The 7,179-nt window shown below is 42.3% G+C and overlaps 1 non-coding gene across 1 annotated transcript; it reads left to right on the forward strand.

Moving 5' to 3' along the window:
* Positions 312 to 384, forward strand: TRNAG-CCC. Its single transcript has one exon. It is a non-coding gene; the product is annotated as a tRNA-Gly (tRNA).

Below are 7,179 nucleotides of genomic sequence, written 5' to 3' on the forward strand. Positions count from 1 at the left end.
GAGTTTTGCTTGATGTTGCTTTGTATCAAACAGAATCAATATGAGAAAAATTAAGAACGGAATAGCACAAATTTTGAGTCCTCAATGGGCTCTAAATTTTGCTAATTATAATACATAGCTCATTATAGAAAACTATTGAGTGACTAGCTTGTGATAATACATATTCAACAGCTTTGTATTTTTGGAAAAACCTATTTTGAAAAACTGGTTTCTCCTGATGCCCTTCCTCTGGTGAGTCAGTCTAGACACTATTTCATTCTGCTGTTCAAACTCAGAATTCAAAAATAACTTTAGTTAGCAATTATTGAACTTCCCTGGTGACCTAGTGGTTAAGACTCTGCACTCCCAATGCAGAGGGCACAGGTTCGATCCCTGTTTGGGGAACTAAGATTTCTGCATGCCTCATGGTGAGGCAAAAAAAAAAAAAAAAAATTTAGTAATTTCCAACCATTTACTGCTATTTAAAGGAAAAAAAGAGGCTGTAAAGAAGAATTGACTTTGTTGCTTTTCCATCTCTGGGTGTATTATTTCCTAGGCCTTCATTTGGTACCTCTCTCTGCAGTTTGCTCTCCATATATCAGGTTATTCATTTATTATTTTATACCAGTGTGGTCTTCTGTTATCCAATGGGTTATAATCTATCACTATATTTATTTATTTAATGCTTAAATTATCCCATATTTGGCCAATGCTGGCTGCGGGAAACTGGCTACTGTGACCTATGACACAGGCCCCTCATTCCTGGCTGCTTCTTTGCTTTCCTGAAAAAAATCTTTTTTCCCAAGCTAATCAAGTATTTTTCCTACCCTAGCCATGGAATCGGGCATTTTTTTCAAGGACCCCTTTTGTAAATCAGCTATACTTCAATTTTAAAAAGGAACCCTGGTGTATTTTAGCGGAGAATGTTATACAGAAGCCAGCTAGAGAATATATGTATGTGTATATATACGGTACATTGGAAATCATGAGGTCACACCAGTATTTCAATCTAATACAAAAGCCCACTCCAGTTTTTCTCTTTTTTTGTATCTGCAACTATCTCCTCTTGTGGAGAGAAACTGGGCCCTTCTTACCCCTCGTCTGCTTATTGATTTCATCACCGCCCTGTGCAACCCACCGCTCATTGTCCCTGCTGCTCCACGGCACGTGTGGATGGCCTCCTCACCACTCAGGCCACACCTGAGCCGGGTTTCTGCTCTGGATTGACCTCTTCCTTATCCTGCTTCGGCCTGACACTCCAATCTAAGCCACCAAGTCTCCCCATGTCCCCAGACATGGATGCTACCTTCTTCTGATTTACCTAATGGCTTTAGGACCAAAGTGCTCAAGAACAGGAGAGAAAGGAAGAGGAGGGAGACCAGAGGGTGCTGCACACAAGTAAAAAAAAAAACACAACAAATTATAGCAAATTCTCTTTCACTCACTTGTGTTCTGATGTAGCTTCGTCCCCTGCTGCTGCTGCTAAGCCGCTTCAGTCATGTCCAACTCTGTGCTACCCCAGAGACGGCAGCCCACCAGGCTCCCCCATCCCTGGGATTCTCCAGGCAAGAACACTGGAGTGGGTTGCCAGTTCCTTCTCCAGTGCATGAAAGTGAAAAGTGAAAGTGAAGTCGCTCAGTCGTGTCCGACTCCTAGCAACCCCATGGACTGCAGCCCACCAGGCTCCTCAGTCCATGGGATTTGCCAGGCAAAAGTACTGGAGTGGGGTGCCATTGCCTTCTCCGAGCTTTGTCCCCTACTAGAATGTAAACTCCATGAGAGGAATGTGTATCTGTCTTACTTACCATTTTATGCCTAGCACTTAGCATATACCCCGACACAAAGTAAGTATGTGAAAGCATTCAGAATAAAGGAATGAATGAATACCATGAAAAAATAAAGAACTTTATAGCTACCATGCTGGGAAATGTAAATAATTACCAACCAACTTGTCTAAGCCTTAGTCTGACATCTGGCTGTGTGTCATGTCTGGCACAGTGTGTGGCAGGCACATAGTAGGTATTCAAGAAATTATTTTAAAAATAAAAACAAAATTTTTTGGTTGCACTGTGTCTTCATTGCTGTGCTGGGGCTTTCTCTATTTGCACCAAGCGAGGGTTACTCTTCATTGCAGCGCACGGGCTTCTCATTGCGGTGGCTTCTCTTGGAAGTATCTGATATATTCATTTGGTCCATTGTGTGTCACAGTGAATAAATAGCTGGGAACTACAGATTTTAAATGATGAAACAGATCAACTAAAATTTCAAACAATACCAGAATGAGTAAGCTCAATGTTCAATTTTTTTCAAAAGACTTTTTAAGGGACTTCTCAGATGGCAGAGCAGTAAAGAATCCTCCTGCCAATGCAGGAGATGCCAGACTTGGGTATGATCCCTGGGTTAGGGAAGATCCCCTGGAGAAGGAAATGGCAACCTGCTCCCAGTAGTCTTGTTTGGAAAATTCCATAGACAGAGGACCCTGGTAGGCTATAAGTCTATGGGGTCACAAAGAGTCAAACATGACTGAGCATGCAATTATGCAAGATTTAAAAAATATATTTATTTGACTGTACTGAGTATTTCAAATCCTAAAATGTGATGCTGTTAAAATGCTACACTCAATATGCCAACAAATTTGGAAAACTCAGCAGTGGCCACAGAACTAGAAAAGGTCAGTTTATATTTCAATCAGAAAGAAAAGCAATACCAAAGAATGTTCAAACTACTGCACAATTGTACTCATCTCACACGCTAACAAAGTAATGCTCAAAGTTCTCCAAGCTAGGTTTCAACAGTACGTAAACTGAGAACATCCAGATGTTCAAACTGGATTAGAAAAGGAAGAGGAACCAGAGATCAAATTGCCAACATCCACTGGATCATAGGAAAAGCAAGAGAGTTCCAGAAAAACATCTACTTCTACATTACTTCTGCTAATTGACTATGCTAAAGCCTTTGACTGTATGGATCACAACAAACTGTGGAAAATTCTTCAAGAGATGGGAATACCGGACCACCTTACCTGCCTCCTGAGAAACCTGTATGCAGGCCAAGAAGCAACAGTTAGAACTGGACATGGAACAATGGACTGGTTCCAAATTGGGAAAAGAGTATGTCAAGGCTGCATATTGTCACCCTGCTTATTTAACTTCTTTGCAGAGTACATCATGCAAAACGTTGGGCTGGATGAAGCACAAGCCGAAATCAAGATCTCTGGGAGAAATATCAAATAACCTCAGCTATGTAGATGACACCACTCTTATGGCAGAAAGTGAAGAGGAACTAAAGAGCCTCTTGATGAAAGTAAAGAGGAGAGTGAAAAAGATGACCTAAAACTCAACATTCAAAAAATGAAGATTATGGCATCCGGTCCCATCACTTCATGGCAAATAGATGGGGAAACGATGGAAACAGTGACAGACTTTATTTTCTTGGGCTCCAAAATCACTACAAATAGTGACTGCAGCCGTGAAATGAAAAGACACTTGCTCCTTGGAAGAAAAGCTATGACAAATCAGGACAGCATATTAAAAAGCAGAGACATAACTTTACCGACAAAGGTCCTTCTAGTCAAAGCTGTGATTTTTCAGTAGTCATGTATGAATGTGACAGTTGGACTATAAAGAAAGCTGAGCACAAAGAATTGATGCTTTTCAACTGTGCTGTTGGAGAAGACTCTTGAGAGTCCCTTGGACAGCAAGGAGATCAAACCAGTCAATTGTAAAGGAAATCAGTCCTGAATATTCCTTGGAGAAGCTGAAACTCCAGCACTGTGGCCACCTGATGTGAAGAACTGCCTCATTGGAAAAGACCCTGATGCTGGGAAAGATTGAAGGCGGGAGGAGAAGGGGACGACAGATGATGGTTGGATAGGATCACCACCTCAACAGACATGAAACTGAGCAAGCTTCAGGAGTTGGTGATAGACAGGGAAGCCTGGCGTGCTGCAGTCCATCGGGTTTCAAAGAGTTGGACATAACTGAACGACTGAACTGAACTGAAGCAGGTATTAGCTGTGGGACACATGGGACTTTTAGCTGTGGCATGCGGGATCATTTTTTTTTTAGTTGCAGCATGCAAACTCTTAGTTGCAGCATGTGGGATCTAGTTCCCTGACCAACGCTCAAACCCAGGCCCCAGCATTGGGAGCATGGAGTCTTCACCACTGGATCACCAGGTAAGTTTCTCAATGTTTAATTTGAACATAACACTTAATATTTAGCAAGCCCTTGTTAAATTTGCGTGCGTGCTCACTCATTCAGTAGTGTTTGGCTCTTTGCAACTCCTGCTAGTCTCCCCTGTCTATGGAATTTTCCAGGCAAGAATACAGAGGTGGGTTGCCATTTCCTTCTCCAGGGTATCTTCCTGACCGAGGGATCAAACCTGTGTCTCTTGCGTCTCCTGCACTGGAAGGATTCTTTACCACTGTGCCTCCTGGGAAGCCTGCTTTATCAAGGAGGTAAAAACATAAAAACAGGTACAAACTTTATTATTAGGGACATAGCATTATCTGTAGTAGAGCGCATACTGTGTGCTTAGTCCCTAAGTCATATCTGACTCTTTGTGACCTCGTGGACTGTAGCACGCCAGGTTTCCCTGTCCTTCACTATCTCCAGGAGTTTGCTCTAACTCATGTCCATTGAGTTGGTGATGCTATCTAATCATCTCATTCTCTGCCCCCTTATTCTCCTTTTGCCTTCAGACTTTCCCAGCATCAGGGTCTTTTCCAATGAGTCAGCTCTTTGCATCAGATGGCTAAAGTAGTGGAGCTTCAGCTTCAGTAATAGTCTTTCCAATGAATATTCAGGGTTGATTTCTTTTAGGATTGACTGGTTTGAGCTCCTTGCAGTCCAAGGGACTCTCAAGAGTCTTCTCCAACACCACAATTCAAAAGCATCCATTCTTTAGCACTCAGCTTTCCTTCTGTTCTAGCTCTCACATCCGTACATGACTCCTGGAAAAATCATAGCTTTGACAATGAGGACCTTTGTTGGCAAAGTGATGTCTTTGCTTTTTCCTTCCAAGGAGCAAGTGTCTTTGAATTTCATGGCTGTAGTTACTGTCTGCAGTGATTTTGGAGCCCAAGAAAATAAAATCTGTCACTGCTTCTGCTTTTTCCCCTTTTATTTGCCATGAAGTGACAGGACCAGAAGCCACGATCTTTGTTTTTTGAATGCTGAGTTTCAATCTCGCTTTTTCATTCTCCTCTTTCACCCTCATCAAGAGGCTCTTTAGTTCCTCTTCCTTTTCTGCCATTGAAGTAGTATCATCTTCATATCTGAGGTTGTTGACATTTCTTCTGGCAATTTTGATACCAGCTTGTGATTCATCCAGCCTGGAATTTTGCATGATGTGCTCTGCATATAAGTTAACTAAGCAGGGTGACAATATACAGCCTTATCATACTTGTTTCCCAATTTTGGACCAGTCTAACTTTTGCTTCTTGACCTGCATACAGGTTTCTCAGGGGGCAGGTACATTGGTCTGGTACTCCCACACTGGCTGTGTATAAACACAGAATAAGAGATCTGGGAGTCCCAGTAGAGCTGAGACACTAATGAGAAAGGGAAGATGCAGATGGTTATCTCTGATTATAACCTTAAGACTGAATCCTCATTTTAAGGTTTAGTGACATACGTGTGTATGTGCACACATGCTCAGTTGTGTCAGACTCTCTGCAACCCCATGGACTGTAGCCTGCCAGGCTCCTCTGTTCATGGGATTCTCCAGGCAAGAATACTGCAGTGGGTGGCCATTTCCTTCTCCAGGGGATCTGCCTGACCCAGGGATCAAACCAGTGTCTCTGGCATCTCCTGCATTGGCAGGCAGATTCTTTACCACTAGTGCCACCAAATAAGTTGTTAATTCACCAGCTTCTGTTTACTTGTTCCTATGCTTCCACCTTCCCAGGTAGTGGGAGTGCTTTCCAAACTAAAATAACTCAATTATCTTCCCCCAACACCAAGGTGGAGTGTGAAAACCATGTCCTCCAAACTTTCAAGCTGAAATATTTCGACGGATTGTACTTTACTCTGAAAGATGAACTGTTCATCCATCCAAGAAGTATTGATGGTTTACTCTGCTCACGGCACTGCCTCGGGTGCAGGAAATACACGTCTTGCTGGGTGGATTGGACTCCAACCTTCATGGAGCTTGCAGTCTAGTAGGGACCAGAAGACAGGGGGGAAGGGGAGGATAAAGAGACACATCACAGAGCCAGGAAGTTTGATGCAAAATAGGAACTTCGATGTTTTGGGCAATGGATTGGTCTTTCAGACCATATGCTTACTCTTTTTTTTTTTTTTTTTAAACTTTTTACTTTATATTGGCGTATACCTGGTTAAAAATGTTAACGGTCACTCTTTTTGCTTGAAATAGTGTTAACTGAACTGAACACACTTCCCTGAAGCAGGCATGAATGATGTTTTGTTATCCACCCTGCTCTCTGCCTTGGTAAGTCAGGCAATTGGCCATGATTAAAATCTACTACATTTGATACCCAGACGAGTTTACTCTGTCTAGTTTGGGGCTCCATGTGTTAAGCAAAGTTACAAACCATTCAGAAATAAGATATAGGAGGAATGGTGAAAATAGTAAAATCATTAAGCTGATGGCAGGATGTTGCTGGTGTTTTAAATAATGGCCTTCAGAATTTTCGTATGGTCAATGGTATTAGGCCACATTTCTCTGCATTTGAGTCTTAAAGTGTTTGAGATAGTCTGCTCCCCTAAACAAAAAAAGGTAAAATCATTTGCATTATTTCTAATATTAATGTTGAGGCTGCAGTGAGACAAACAGGACAGTGTGCAATGTCAGGATTGGGAACACTGTTAAGCCGAGGAGCCTAGATTCAGACTTCATTTTTAGTTTCTAAATTGTTTCCAAGTTACATATTTCCAAGTTTGGATGTCAGGAGAAAGAAAAAAGGTCCCCCGAGGCCACCCGCAGAGGAAGGATTGTAGACACAAACTGACTTAACATTCTGCTTCCTGCTTTTGGTTTGATTTGATTCTTTGGGAAAAGCAAAACAAAACAAAAGACAGATATAAGAATTGCTATGTGTAGGCCAGCCCGATGCTAGCATACGCCGGCTTTGAAAAGCTTCTGGGATTTCTGGCTCCTTGTAATGATGTTTGCCGCTGTACTGAAGAGGAACAGAACCCAGACGTGGTTTCCCAAGCTCCACAGCACGCCCGCCAA

Source organism: Capra hircus, chromosome 15 (genome assembly GCF_001704415.2).
Source record: "Capra hircus breed San Clemente chromosome 15, ASM170441v1, whole genome shotgun sequence".
Classification (NCBI taxonomy): domain Eukaryota; kingdom Metazoa; phylum Chordata; class Mammalia; order Artiodactyla; family Bovidae; genus Capra; species Capra hircus.